This window comes from Bacillus rossius, chromosome 2 (genome assembly GCF_032445375.1).
Source record: "Bacillus rossius redtenbacheri isolate Brsri chromosome 2, Brsri_v3, whole genome shotgun sequence".
Taxonomy (NCBI): Eukaryota; Metazoa; Arthropoda; class Insecta; order Phasmatodea; family Bacillidae; genus Bacillus; species Bacillus rossius.
Window position 1 is genome coordinate 86047815 of NC_086331.1, and position 16280 is coordinate 86064094.

At 32.2% G+C, this 16280-nt stretch overlaps 1 protein-coding gene across 6 annotated transcripts in view; it reads right to left on the reverse strand.

Moving 5' to 3' along the window:
* The window catches only part of LOC134529428 (17-beta-hydroxysteroid dehydrogenase 13), a 173445-nt gene that overhangs the window by 70365 nt on the left and 86800 nt on the right, over positions 1–16280 (reverse strand). For 2 of the 6 annotated variants that reach the window (XM_063363503.1, XM_063363502.1), the window contains exon 1: positions 2265–2379. The exons of 2 other annotated variants lie outside the window; for them this stretch is intronic. The gene's annotated coding sequence lies outside the window, so the exon portion shown is untranslated. Of the gene's footprint in view, positions 1–2260; positions 2380–16280 lie in introns of those variants that run through there. 2 more of the 6 variants (XM_063363500.1, XM_063363498.1) reach the window with 2 other exon arrangements.

Consider the following 16280-nt stretch of genomic DNA (forward strand, 5'->3'; position numbering starts at 1 on the left):
GTCAATGTTTCGTATTATAAGTTTATTTGTAACATGAACAAATTAAAACACACGAAAATCGTTACCGTGGTTAGATGGTTGCACATCACTGGCGAGTACGGAAAGACACGCTCGCATTTATTTTATTCCATAGAATATATCTTTAAGCTCGATATTTCGCTTCAAGATAGTTATGTAATTTTCTTTTCCTTATATTAATAAAGGATTTCCGTATATATTATTCCGATAGCTCTCTAGCATTTTATGATTCGTCTCAAATTTTCTAAACAGATATTCACTAACTTGCGTGATGTTTTACAGGTCTAAAATAACGTATAGTAAATATCTAGTGAGAAAATTTGTGACCCAACAAATAATTGCAAGAGAGCTGTAGGAACATATTAGCAGGATTATCCCTTAGTTAACAGTGATGACAAGAAAATGAAATTACCAATTTGACGTTTGAGACGGAGCTTCAAGAGATGAATGAATGTACAGCAATATCACAGTGGTTGGGGTGAAATATTATACTGTAATTTTGCAGCAATATAATGGAGTTAACACTAAGTAGTTCAGATTAATATCGGGAAGGATTATTGAGGGTAATAATACAATTTTCTTTACTTTGAGTTTAATTTTGTTTTATTTTAGTGCCCTAGCCTTTCAGTTTTGTTAACGATTAGCAAGATTATGCGGGTGTCGGGAAGCGTTTAAACAATAAGATCTTTAATCGCAAAGCGGTTATTAGCTAACATTTATAGCGATTTTGAAAAAAAAAAAAAAAAAAAAAGTACGTTAACGTGTTCCCCCATACATTACATATCGAGAAAACGGTTGTAGTGGCACTGAATGTTACGTCATGTGAAGGAAAGAAAATTTCTCTCAAATAACAATCACAAGTCTTTTATTTTTCGGTTTATAACTTCGCTGACTTTCTGTGTGTTTCTTTTCACTGGAATGAATAAAGAAATCATATATAGTTTCAGTATTCTGTGTATATTTGAGAAAGTGTCTTGTCTCGTTAGACTTGACAAGATAACGAGTAAGGCAAGAGGTTGTATCATCCTGCTATCTTACTAAACTTTTCAGTTATCATAACATCAATGAGAATACAAAAGCCAGCTTTCTCCACCATCATGCATAACCGGTTTGAATAAACTTGGTATTAAAAATACTTTCCAAAATTGTTATAAAATATTTATTTTAAACATAGTCGTTATATAATTAATTACGAACGAAAAAACTAAATTTAATGGCAAAAATACAGAAAAAAATTACCTCTACTGTAGTTCGTATATAAATTGCAAATATATTACAGGATATATTGAAAATCATTCAAATTTATTTCAAATTACTTACAACTGTTTTAATCAAAAAATTATTTACTTGAAATAAAAAATGCATTTGCAAAATTATTTTAGATGTTTATAATTTTTAGGTTTTAAATGATGGTTATAGCTGCCATAAAGAAATTAAAAATGTTTGGTTAAAGTGTTATCTAAAAAATTTCAAAAGTATCATATTTTTTAAGTCAACATAACACAGTTGATCTATATGTATTAAAAAATAACATATTTTGATATACGCAAACTGTTTACAGGCTTACTAAAGTTAAGTCTTATTTATTTGTTTATAAATTTCGTTGACACATCTGGTGACTTACATCTACTGTCTTTACTATAAAACCTTTCTCATACAGAGTATTGTAAATTAATTGTGTTTAAGTAAGGAAAATTATCATAACTACTATGATATGATAAATCTGTCTTGACTTTTGATATTGAGCCACTTCGTAGTGGTAGGTTGTCCCGACGTTTCGCATCTTCTGTCATCTTCAGGCAACATTATCTGCTGTAATGCTGAGTGAAACGTCACGTCGGTACAGTACACCACTTCGAAGCGGCCAACTTCGAAGGCCAGAAAAGTTTATTAGAAAACGGACGCGAAAACCTACAATATATTTAAACTGTTCACTTAAATTCAGAATACCCTAAATTTACCAATAACCCTACACATTTTTCAGTGGGCTGGAATGGAAGATGTTATAAATAAACCAATAACATACTGGAATTGTTAGAAGCTTGTTGGGAAAATTGTAACATTAAATAATGTCATAAAATTTATTAATATTTTCTTACCATAAAAACAATTTTTCAAAGTCAAAGTAATGTTGTTGCAACATTTTAAATTTTGGAGTTGTTAAAAACTATGACATCTTGTTAAGTATTCGGACCATCACGTTGCAAATTGGAATAAACCATTTTGATGAAGATTCACTTACTCACTGTTACTGCCGGTTCACTGACGACAAAAGATTGGGTCCCACTACCGAACCGTTAACCTGCAAGCTCACAACAGCCGAGGTAGGCAAGCGACCAGCCCAACTCCACCTCCTGATTTCGCGGGCGAAGATTAAACCATGAGCTGTAAGATAAGATAAAGTCTTCATGGGCAGGAAAACGACAAACAAAATATCACGCTGAAAATACAATTTTCATAAATGAATACGTGTGAACGGGTAGTTTGTAATACATATAGACGTAAAGTTCTGAAGGACCCTCACACTATAAAAATTTGTTGTCAAATTTTTTGACCAAACTTTAGTTTAAACTCTTTTCGCTTTTTGTAGTAATTTAATATCAATTTCGAACACCAGAGCACAGTGAAATCGTAACTCTTACAAAACTAACACTGTATTAAAATGTTTTCAAACATAACTACATAACTTCGACTCAAAATTATTGATACAATATAAAACCAAAAAAAAGATAGTATCAAAAAATAAAAAAGTCCCATAAAATTATGTTTTTTATTTATCTATGTATTCTAACTTAATGCTGCAGAACCAAATTTAATTTTTTTGTATAGATAAGTACTTTAATTCATTTACGAAATTATATAAACATGCAATTAAATGTTATCCAAAACATTAAATACTGTACTTTAATATTAAAAGAAAATTATTTCTGGGAAAAATAATTTATTTTCTTTGAAAATTGTATTGCCATACATACCTATGCATATGCTTGTGTATAATTGTAACGAGAGAACTCTGATCAGTTAACACCATTCAACATATAACAATATTCAGAGCCGGTTCTTAACTGAAAACAAAATTAAAAATACAGACATACAATCAAATTAAAGAAGTCATTATGTTTTATTGAGCACAGCCAACTTAAAACACTTCTGATAAAAAACAAATTTCAAGTAATTGTCATAATTGTCTCCACGTAATTTTTATTTTAATGTAAAAAATCAATCTTTACTCCAAAGCAACGTGGCAGAAATATATAAAAATCTATGATAATGATAATGATAATACTATGCGATAACATGTTCCACACAGGATAAATAATGCACAAAGCGAACCATTCAAGACCATATACGCGAGTGAAATATAAAAAGCAATAAAGAACGGTAAGTACTTTCATTAAAAGGATTTAATAGCTTTAAATCCTTTATTAGGGGATTTGATTATGCTGAGACGAAATATAAAATCAATAATCATTATAAAACTTTTTAATTAGCCTGATTGTATAACGTAAAAGTAATATATAAATGTATGTCCGGTAACAGGATTCAGACTGTGGTAAGTGGTGACTACGTCATTTTTGGCGTCAAAGTTGTTCTAAATTTACAAATATTTCTAAAAATGTCACATTTTCGAGGGAAAAATTCACATTTTTAGGGAAAATGTCCCATATCAGTACTAAAAAATTGCCAAAGGCTTGGAAAGTCCGCAATGATGCTTAAGAATTCATATCTACAGCCTCCCTAAGCCTCCGAGGTAATGACCTTGAAAATTAGGCTGACATGGCAGCCATTTTGAATTATAAACTATCCTTTTCCGTTTTTGTTACGGCTGCCATCTTTAAAATCCGTAATTATCATCAGATTTTAATGGAAAAATTTTATAATTCATAAAAAATTAATTAAATTTTAATAAAATTATTTAAAAAAACACTGTTTAACATATCGTTACGGTCGCCATCTTGGATTCTAGAAACGTTGCATATTTTGTTACATCCGCCATCTTGGATTTGAGAAACGTTGCACATTTCTTTACGCCCGCCATCTTGGACGTGTATGACAATCGTTGTGCGTTTCGTTACGGACACCATCTTGGATTTTCGATCGTTGCACTTTTCGTTATGATTGCCATTTTGAAAATCAGTAATTATTATGCTAGGAAAAAAGGAAAATTTTAAAATTTATAAAAAATTAATAAAAATTAATATAAAAATTCTCCGCCATATTGGATAATTATGTCACAATTACCATATTAAACATCCGTAATTATTATATGATTTTAATGGAAAAAAAATTTTAAATTTACTGAAAAAATAATTGATTAAATTATAGTAAAATTTTAATACAAAACGCACTTACGTCCTTGGTTCAAATCCAGTGAGGTCAAAAATAAAAACAACGGCCGATTCTTCCTCCACGCAAGTCACCGACGGACTAACCCCACCACTAATGCCAAGGATTAAATCGTCAGCTAGTATGACGTCACGTCCGCCATCTTATTTTCGTCTAATAGAGTACACTGCTGCGATGTTTAATGTTTACCCGCTAGAGTGCAGTAATCATTTATAATTACTGTAGCACCCGCCATCTTGATATTTGGGTGCTATTTTTGAAATTCGTAATATTTAGCAATAAATTCGGAACAAATTCCAAAATTCATTAAATATATTTGCAATTAATGTACTGATTAATTCGATTAGTTCCTGTACTTGGTTCGAGACTTGATCCATGCAAAAAATTAATTTAATGTGAAAAATAACAATTTAAATAAGTACTGTGGAAAGTACTAAAAGAGGCATAAGTTCCTCATATAGAAGTCTCTAGTAAGCCGTTATGAACACCATTTTTAAATTTGAATTTATTGACCTATAAATTCGGGAAAAATTCCAAAATTCATCAAAAATATCACTCATTAATTTACTGATTGAATCTGTACTTCATTCGACACTTTATCGATAAAAATTAAAATAAATATGTTGAATAGTCCTAAAATCAGCTTAGATTAGGCCTACTTGACAACTGGCCTCCAGTAAGCAGTTATGACCACTATTTTGGAAATTTGTAGTTAATTAGATATACATTCGGGGGAAAATTTTTTTTTTTACAAATTAAATTTATTACATAATTTCTATTCTACAACAGGAACACTTGCTAAAGTTATTAATCTTATAAACATTTAGTTCTGCATCGGCTTGAACAAACTAATTTTAAGCTCCAATCGGTTTACTAAAGACAGAGACGAGCCAGATCCTTTGCCTACATAGTATTTTTCTTCCCGAAAGAGTTTCTCGATACTATGTTTAACAGACTGCACATCGTCGGAATTTAAATGGGAGTATTAACGGTCTTGAATGCACACTTCTTCACTTTGCCATATACACATTCCAACCACAATTTATATTTCAAAAATCCGTATGTAGCTACTGCATCAATAAGCTGATTGATAATGTTCTGACTGATATCGTCAAGAAAAGTAAAAATGTATTTTGACTCACTAAACGTATTTAGATAATAGTAGTCTTTCAACATTCTACGAAATGCAGAGTTCGCCAAGTGGAATCCGTTATCATTTACCTGTAATGCGCCGAGTACAGTCTTAGGCTTAGAGTCATGTCCAGGTCTCATCACATTCGGTTGCTGAACAACTGTTTTCGTGCTTGTACGCATACGAGTTTCCAATCTAAACCGAGGAGTCGAAATTTCTGCAAGTAGTTCATCAGTACGCACACGGACTTTACCTTTACATTTTTTTTCGCGTGCCGTCGCAAACTGTCAAAACGCTTTAACCAAACATGGCACTCGTTGCAGCGAAACTACGTATGAGAAGGATTATTTACACATTTGCTCCGCTCATGTCTTCGTGCATCATGGGAAAATGCGAACGACATTTCACAGAAGCTGCAAGGATGCATATTTGATGAAGACGAACCTTTCAGACCCGAACCAACTCCTAGTGTACTCTCAAACGAATCAATTAATCGCTGTTGCAGAGAAACTTTTATTTTCTGTCGCACAGCACGACCTCTGCATGTCTTCATGTGCGTTTTCATATTATCTTTTCTGGAAAACTGCTTATGAAATTTCTCACAGCCAAACCTTTTGCGAGGATTCTTAGCACATTCTCTCTTCTTGTGTCGTCGAGCATTGCTATTGTTTGAGAAAATCTTGCCACAGTAACAACATCGATGCTCGATGGATGTTGTCGAATAACCAGCCACTGAAGTCTTCATCGAAGGCGAATCGTCTTTCATCGTGGTTTCCTGTGCAGCCAGCACTGAAGTCATTAAGCTCTCTTCTGCTGGTGGTACTACGACTGTTGAAGTCTCTTCTAGTGTTGTTGTCGACGTTGCCAACGGGATCTGCGTCACAATCGTTCTTGCTGACGCCAGGATTGCCGTAGACGATAGTACAACTTCCATCGAGTTCGACGTTAAAGACAGTAAAGATGCCATCGAGTTCACAAGAACAGGTAGTTACGCGACTTATACGCCAGATGAGACAAACTAGGTGATCCTTACACTGCTGCAGCAAGTAATAAACTGAAAGTCCCACCGTCTGGGATCTCACTTACATACCCGCAACCAATTGAATAATATGCTAGTCAAAAATGAACCATAAACTATAATACACAAAAAAACATTCAAATAAGGAAGCATACCAAAGAAAGGTTAACACATTTTAGAAGCAAATTCTACAAATGAAATGGTCACGCAATACACGCACTGGACACTCAATGTACACGCAATGACCACGCAATGACCACGAAATGACCACGAAATGACCACGCAATGACCATGCAATGTACGCACTGGACACGCAATGTACACGCAATGACTATGCAATGACCACACAATGTAAACACCAAACACGCAATATATACACACGACACGCATTTAACAAAAAGGACGCACATTTGGACGAAAATTCGACAAAAAGGAAGCACATTTAACGAAGAGGACGCACCTTTGAAAGTAAATTAGAGTTAAAGGAAGTACAGCTAAAGAAAATGACGTACATGTGCAAACTTTCAAATCAGTAGGATGCGATCGTCAATTTCCGATAGAATAATTTTCCTCCAACATTCATTGGCTCTTCAGTCATTGGCTAAAACAGTCATTGGCTCCAACAGTCATTGTCTCCAACAGTCATTTTCTCCAAGAGTATTTAGGCTTTAACAGTCTTTGGCTCCATCAGTCATTGGTAGAGACCAGCAAAATTCGCGGATTCATTTGGTGATATGCTACAATTCAAATAATTATACCTTAGCGCTGCTTCTACCACTGGTTCACTGTTAATCTGGAGTAATGAGGGCCAATTAGAGACCCTCGCTCAAAGAAGTGTCGAATCACAGACACTCAGTCGAGACAACTCACAAGTCGGCAGCCAATGAACAGGTGGCATTTTCCCGAGTGTGTAGAGTGTAGTAGAGTCTATCCTGGAGGTCACTGAATCCGCCAATTTTGCAGTTCTCTTGTTATAGGCTTCAACAGTTATTTTGGCTCCAAAATTTCTTAGGCCTAGCTGCTATTTGGCTACTAGACTAGGAGGGTACGAAGCTACGTCACTACAGGACTACAAGACTACTAGGATACAATTCTACGATGCTACAAGTCTACAAGTCTACGTAGCTACGAGACTTCTTGGCTCTAATTGTCTTGGACTCCATTTAGTTGCGAGAGTTAATTAATCTCATGTAAAGGAACTTGTTGTAAGTAGTGCCGATTCTTGCCAATAGGGGACGCACCGTGTTGCATGTAGGTAAATATTTATTTATTTTATGTTGGATGTGGGATGCTCACTAACGATCTCAAAAGAAGGAAGTCTTCGCTAGACATCAAGGAGAAGGAATTCCGTATTGCATGTTAGCGCATCTCAGCTGTCCCAAAGCATATTATTTGACTGAGTATTGGATGTTTCTTTATTGAATTCCAAATGATAAAAAATATTTTTATTTTGGTAATTTGGTAGCAGAAATTCACAATTTAAATGGTAACTCAAAAATTAAATCGCATTCCTCATTAAGTAAAAAAATTTCATGCAGAGAACGTACTCTCAGAAATGACCAGAAGCAAACGCAGAATAACAGCAGAAGTCTCGACAGGATTAATAAGGAGCACACGGAGAATACTAACGTACGTTTTCAGTTATTTCATAAAATCACAGATAAAAAATAAATAATGAAAATAATAAAAATTAAAAATAAAATCAAAAGTTGAATGAAAAATTACAAAAACAGCTTCTGCCAGCTTGTGAACTTCTTCGTTATTGAGCAAGGATAGAGTTATACGTATAAAATGAAAATTATAAGTAAAAATAACAAACAAGATTTTTGTATAAAACTTATGATTGCTAAATTTAAATATGCACATCTACATCATGTTTTGCATTTAAAACACGTCTCGCACTTCCTTAAACTCACTGACACTCGGCTATGGGAAGAGCTTTAAGGCGAAAAGAGGGACAGGCGAACATTCCATTAGAGTCATGGGTTCTAAGGCGAAGAAAATGGTAGTACTGAACGATCTGCAGCATATCAAATGAAAGAAATAATAAAATGTTGTATTCGGGAATTTCTTATACAGAAGAATAAACGAAATAATTGACCTCCATACAATATTAAATCACAATGAAAACCTTTTGTCACGAAGTTTTTAATCTATTTAAGTGATAAATACATTTCGAAATCTAACTTAACAGTTTAAAATTGTTTGAAAATTTTATTTTATTATTAAAATTTCTCTTAAACGTATTTAACTCCTTATTTATTATATAATAAGGTATCTTATATAAACAGGTAACTCGTATTTAGTGGGAATCATGTTCGAAACTTAGAACAGCCTTCGTAATTTCGACTGTCCATTTATTCGCTAAATTATTTCAGGAAACATTGAGTAATGGTTCCTTACCTTGGCCTAGCCTATTATTTCCCTGCTTTTACTTTAATTGTGTTGTGGTGTTGTGAACTCGTCTGCATTGACCTCGTTCTCAACAAAAAATACACCAAAGGGGAAAACCTTTTTCCTTATTCAAATTAAAACACAAACACTAGTTGCATGTTTTGAAGTTAGCCAGTATGGTGATCGTTTCTTTCCGTTTCACGCTCGTTATCTTCTTTGACCCAGAGGAAAAGTGAAGGTGAAAATTCTAATTGTCACAACCCTGACCAGAATAATAAGGATGTCAGGTGTCAAGTGTCTGAGAATAATTGTAAAGGTCGTAAAATGTTAAGTTTATTTTGTTTTAAACGAACTCCTCCGTTATTTTAGACAACTCTGTCATGCAAAATTAACGACATAAATTATGTATGAACAGTTTTCTGTCTTTTACAAAGAGTTTTTGTTTTTTAGGAATAGTTTATTCTAAGATATGCCTGGCTATTTTAGCTCAAAAAGAGAAACTTAATGAAATTCTTAGTTGAACTATTTTTTTTAAAAAAAGGAACAAAATTTAGTTGGTAACACAAGCCAAAGAATCGCCTACCTTCTTAAAACGGTAAACTACTTAGAAAAGGCTGCATTCCTATTTGTATCCCGATTTTGAAGCAATTGTAATGATGTATTTCACTTCTATCATTTATCATTTACATGGGAGAGTAACAGAAATACACATACACACACATATATATATATATATATATATATATATATATATATATATATATATATATATATAGTCAGATATCGACCGACAAACTTCAGCTGAAGGTTGATTAGGAAAAAATTAAGTTTGAAACAAATACAGTGTCCGGTTGTGTTAAATTGATCAAAATATTCACAACCAACACAAAATTAGTCACTATCATTCAATGATTTCACAAAAATAACACGGGGAAGCACCGTCATTCTCATAATTTTAACTGATGTGTTGTTTCCCCGCAATTTTTTTAAATAAATTATATTACAACAGCGACAAGTACATCGGTGATTGTAGGGATTTATTTAATTTAATATTATCAATACACTCTGTTTTCCATCTTATATCCTTTCTCTATTATTTTATTTTTTGCAACAAAAAGATCAGGTCCAACATTAATAGCGTATACAATCCTTGAGAAGCATTTTAGACCGTAGTTTGTATTGTATTTTTGTTTTGTTTTGAACCCACATGTATAATTAGACAATTCGACCCACACCCTATGTCTGTAGAGTTCAACACGAAAAAAAAGAATGGAATACAAACTGCATGTGTGTGAGTGTGTTGGGTGAATCTGGCGATAAAAAGAATTTAGAACTATATATCTATATCCATACGAATAATAAAACTGTTCGAGGTAAATAGTCTGTACATTAAATAAAATGATTAAAAAACACTATTGGTAATGGCTATTTACATTATTGAGAACTCAAAAATATTTAGTTTATAAAATTTTCTCTGTCTGTCGGTTATCGTTTTCCTGTTAGTCTGTATGTCTGTCTGCTTGTCTGCTTAATTCGAGCACCAATAGAAAACTATTGATGGATTTGAGGAATTCTTTTACTTGAAATGTTTTTGACTAACGTAAAAACTATGCTAAATATAATTACAGAATTTCAACCCTAAGGGGATGAATAAATGAGTAAATATCTTTTAAGGAGGCTAAAAATATATCTCTGAAACTAATCAAGCATAATGTAAGATATTAGGTACGTACCAATAATTAACGTACGAAAACAACCAACCACAATTTTAAAATTTTTCGTTATTCAACCCCAAAGGGGTGAAAAAGGGGTAATTGTGTTTTTAGGGTGATTAATTCAATCTCTGAAACTAACCAAGCATAAGGAAAGAGATTGGTTACCAATATTTAACATACTGGCAGACGTCTGCATGCGTGAGCGGGGAGAAGCGGTGTAAGCTACTCGAGGGGAAACAGATGCACGCTCAGGTCAGACTGTGCTATCAGCTTTCTATAAACATCAGTTTTGGCGAGTTCATTTGCGTGGAAGGCTATCAAGCATAAAGGACGGTTACAGAGGTACGGGAAATGAACGCCTAATTATAAAGTCTGAGATTCAAAGTTGTGATGGAGAGGCTAAATAAAGAGGTCGAGCCGCTTCAGAGAGAAACAGCAAGAGCCTGCCAAATATACCGGCGTTAGTGAAGGAGCCATGTGCAGTATTTGTAAAGCCAGCAGAGACCGGTCATACGAGCCCCAAAAAACCTCAGGAAAAAGCATGATTTAGCGAATAAGATGTTTAAAGCATGCAAAATATATACTAGACAAAATTTATCGATGCCAATATACACTGTTTGAAAATAAAAGTTTAAAATACCTTACTAGATGCCATTGCTGCAGGGATTCACTACCAAATTTGTTGAAATAATTTAGCCAGTATGCGCGCTAATAAAATGCAGTTTTTATGAGAAAGTTTTTTAACAGTTTCATTTGAAAAATATTTTAGATAGCGTGAATTTCGTTTCCATTTTATTTTTGTAACATATAGAAAATAAATATTAAGTGTTGTCCTTTTCCCCTTTCTAAGATATATTTATCATAACTGCGTTTAATTTAAAGTTCGGTAAATATTTTTCTGGTTACATATGGCATAAAAAGAACAATTTATTCGCAGACAGAAATCATAAGTTTTTATTGAGCTTTACTGTTTCGAGAAGAAAACTTTTTAAGTATTCTTTATGTTCAAGGCAAATTGTATTCATGTGTCTTATTGTTCAAAACCATAATTCTTAAATATCATTTCATTGTTATCTGACACTGTAAATACTTTCCCATAAGTACGGTAGTTTTTTTCTTATAAAATTTTAAAGTGATAAGTACGTACTGTTACATATTTTTGCGCAAACACTGCACGCCAAATTATAAAACTGACTTCATACAAAACAAAAACACTGTTTTACGTTATCACTAATAAATGTCTCTGATGTTTGCTGTTGTTATTCAAGAACATTTGCCAAATGTTTTTCGGTCCGCGTGTATACCACCGGGCAGTTACTTTGTCACCCGGCCACAAAGCGGGCCGTAATGAACTTCAGTCTAGCAAGTAGGAGGGAACTCGCATGCACGAACGTCTGCTGATGACTGTACGAAAACTACCAACTACAATATTACAATTTTTTGATATTCAACCCCTAAGAGGTTAAAATGAGGTAAATATATTTTTAAGATATTATATCTCAGAAACTAACCAAGCATAAGCAAATATATCTGGTATCAATAATTAACATACGAAAAATTCCAACAACAATGCCACCATTTAGTAAAATTCCACCTCTAAGGGGTGAAAAAGGGATAAAAATGGTTTTAAGAAAAATTATTTTAACTTGGAATCTCATCAAGCATAATAAAAAATGGGTACCAATAATGAAAACCAAAAACTATAAATCAAAATTTTACAATTTTCCAAAATACAACCCCTTAGTGGTGAAAAAGGGATAAATATGGTTTTAAGATGATAAATTATATCTCTGAAGCTAACCAAACTTGAGAAAAGATATTGGGTACCAAAAATTAAAAAAGAAAACTAACAACCACAGTTTTACCATGTGGGAAATTCAGTTCATATGTTTCATTAAATGGGCAGGTATGTTTCTACAACGAAAAACTTACACTTCTAATTCACTTAGTACTGGAAGTAAGAAACTTAAAAAAAAAAAAAAAAAACCTTGCTTTTAGAGTTTTGCACTGCATTTTCTTTTTTATTTAACTTTGTTTTTAAGAGAGTGAAATAAGGGTAAATTTTGATTTTTTTTTGCATATGCATAACTCATTGAGACATTAATTTTAATAAAATATTATAAAATGTACTACCAATTATTATTTAACTACTTGGCAGGATTCCGCTCCTAAGGGTTAAGTTTGGTTTAAAGACAAAAGTGCATGTTTCCGAATGTACTAGATCTAAGGGTTATAAATTAAGAATTAACAATAAGCATATAGAGTTACAAATTGTATATTTTCAATTTTCCTGACTTCGTTTTTAAAGGGTGTTAAAAAGGATCAAGTTTTGTTTTATAGTAAAAAAAATCCTCTATCTCCAAAGCAAATAAAGCTGAATGTAAGACACTCCGCATGATTAATTACGTAAGGGTACTTTCACTATTGTCTGATATTGGACGCCCAAAGCGAAACGGGGGTACTTAAGTTTTTATAGTAATAAATCATTTATTCAAGCAAATTTATATAGAGGTTTGAAACTGAGCAAAAATTACGTACGAAATAATAATTTAATAGTACATATTCAATTTTGACCATTTATCTATATTCGAGCGCAAAAGAGCTGAAAAGGCGGTCAATTTTTTATTATAAAAGTCGTATCTCTGAAGCTAATCAAGCGTGATGTAAGTTATGTGGTATGATTCATAAACATGCAAAATCTACCAACAGTTTTGTTTACAGATTTTTGAAGTTATACTTCTTTAAATGTGAAATATTGTAAATGTGGTTTTAATATTAAATATATATCTTTTGATCAAATCAATCTTAATTTAGGATATTGTAAATGATTAATAAACATACATTGGGCTACCTTCTCTTATTAGACGTTCTCCAAAATATCACCTCTTAAGTGGTAACACAGGTTTAATATTATTTAAAAAAATTATGGAATCCACTATAAATGTATTGGCAAGATAATTTTAAACTCAATATAAATGGAAGTTTATTATACTTATTTGGAGTTCACATCTGGGGTAAAAAAACGGAATGAGTTGATTTTATGTTTGGTTAACGGATATTACTTAGTTCTGAATTGTTACATAGGCATCCATGTGTGAAAAGAGAAGAGAGGTAACCAATTTGGGAATTTTGTTCAAATAATACTAGGCGTAACTAAGAATCCACTAACACTTTAAATAAGAATTTTGAGATATTTACTCTACATTTGAAATAATGGTGGAATTGTATAAGCTATCATAAAATAATGGGAGGCATTTGTAATAAGGTGAAGATATTTAATTATTATAAGCATAACTTTAACTATAGTAAACGAAAGAGTTAGTGTAAACTCTAGCATTAAATTAGTTAAAACCAAAAAGACACGTATTTAAATTTTTTTAGTTACATACCTAATGAAATGATTCTAACAAAGTTAAATTATCCTCGAAAATTATTCTAAAACAGAAGTTATTAAATCAGATACCTTATCTGTACTGCAAATTAAAAAAAGCCTACGCATAACCACTTAAATTAATAATTTTTTTTACGGAATTGATTTATTTTTAATATTTTATGTACCTGACCATTCATAGAAATATTTGTTTATTTAGTAAAAAATGTTAGGAATTAATGACATAATTTTCTTTCAATGGTTACATACTAATCAGCAATATTCTGAAATTGCGGGTATGAAGCTCGGGTTATTAGCTACTTGGTACATACAGCTCGTATCAATGAATATTACATTTTCATTCAATTTAATGAAGGTTAGCGATTACACATTACCAGTAGTTACGTTTATCTTCCAGTAACCATTCACCAAACTAAAATATTGTCCTGAAGGAACCTTGACTGCAGCTGAGCTAAATGAGTTTGTTAATGATTTAGTTATTCCTAAATTAGCAAGTCCTGAAATTAATTCTATAAAATTTCAATTTTGAAGCCTGTGATATCATACGGTTGAATTTTAACTCATGTAGAATTTAAAATGTTTAATATCATACTCAATAATATGAGTATGTCCCAACTGTGTAGTTAATATATATATAATATATATAATATATATATATATATATATATGGGGCAGTTAAATCCACATATATGTGATAGAAAATTTGCTGATTCCCATTTAGATGGTCAAAAAGTAAATTATTTCCATCTTTGGAACCAGTTTAAAATTTTTTCCATTCTATTTAGGTTTGGAGCTAAAAAATAGGTGTAAACTATTTTAAAACATTTTTTTTATTCTTATAGGTTTAAGACCAAAATGTTTCAGCAATGGAATCCAAGCTGAAAATAAGACAAAGTAAAGTGAAATATAGCATACTAAAAATAAAAAATAAAATTCCCAATTGTTTATATTTGTATTACTTTTTATTGAGCTATTCACGCTACCATTTTTATAATGCTATAGAGCATCCCACTCTTAGATTGCAGTATGGAAGTAAATGGGCGCATTCTCTCTCTCTCTAACACACGCCGATTGCCGTTAGCACTGTCCTTGTTTCTTCGTGCGTTGTTGCCAAATATCAAACGAAATTTAAAATTTTAATTTTTGGACCAAGCTTTTTTTCATATTATATAGAATCAAAATACGCATCAGGCAATACTTATTTTGAATACTTAACAATATTTTAAGTGTCCGAAAAAATTAAAAAACATAACTTATTCGCTGCGAACTGTTTTGAAGTATTCCGATATGTTTCACATCAAAAAAAAACCTACATGTGTATTTCATTCAGATTTTTTTTATTAGTAAATTAATGCCTTAGAACGCCACCGAACAAATGTTAAGACAAAAACTGTACAGGTTTCACTTAAATAATTTTTTTAATATATTGAAATGCATTTTCTCACAAACTGACACATCAAAACGTTGACCCGCGGAAAATTTTTTTTCTATTAAAGATAGATGGGGGACGAAAGGGAGAAAAATGTTCACAATGAATTGAATTAGTTTTTAAAAGAAGCGCCATCTCAATTGCTTCTACAGTTTCCGTGGAAATAGCTGTTAAAGATGTGTCTTATCAGTACGAGAGCGCGCGCTGCCGTCGTAAGAGGAAACAGGGCCGTGTGTTTAGATAAGTGGGGTTCTGTCCTACAAGCAATTTCAAATACATGGCTTCCTTAGTCAACAAAAAATATTATAATTCATTCTTGAACATAATATTTAAAATGTATGAAATAAATACGAAGGAATTTAATAGCGATCATGGTACAAAATTTTGAATTATTTTTCTATCCTTCTCACCAAGCATCTTATCAAACATTGTTTTAGACAAAGTTTTGGAAAATAATTATGATATTATTACAAACAATTTAAACAGATTTGATAATGTGTCTACTAAGGCAGTTACGTTTTTTTGTCCGGTGAAAATTTTTTTCGAACCCATGCAGTTATGGCTGGTCGTATCAAAAATGTATTTAGAAAACATTTTTCGGCATTAGGTAATCCGAGTTATCATACGTTAAAACGGATTCGATATTATTCATATTATGGGAGTTGTTGCGATTTTTCTGTTTTTCAAAAAATCTTCCCCATTTCGAACCAATTGTTCGGATTTTTCCCATAACTTACTCGACCGAGAATTTCCATTACCGTATTTTATTTATCATTTTGGACATGACTTGTCCAAAAATACGGCATTTATCGGGCCCATGAAAATGTGATATATAT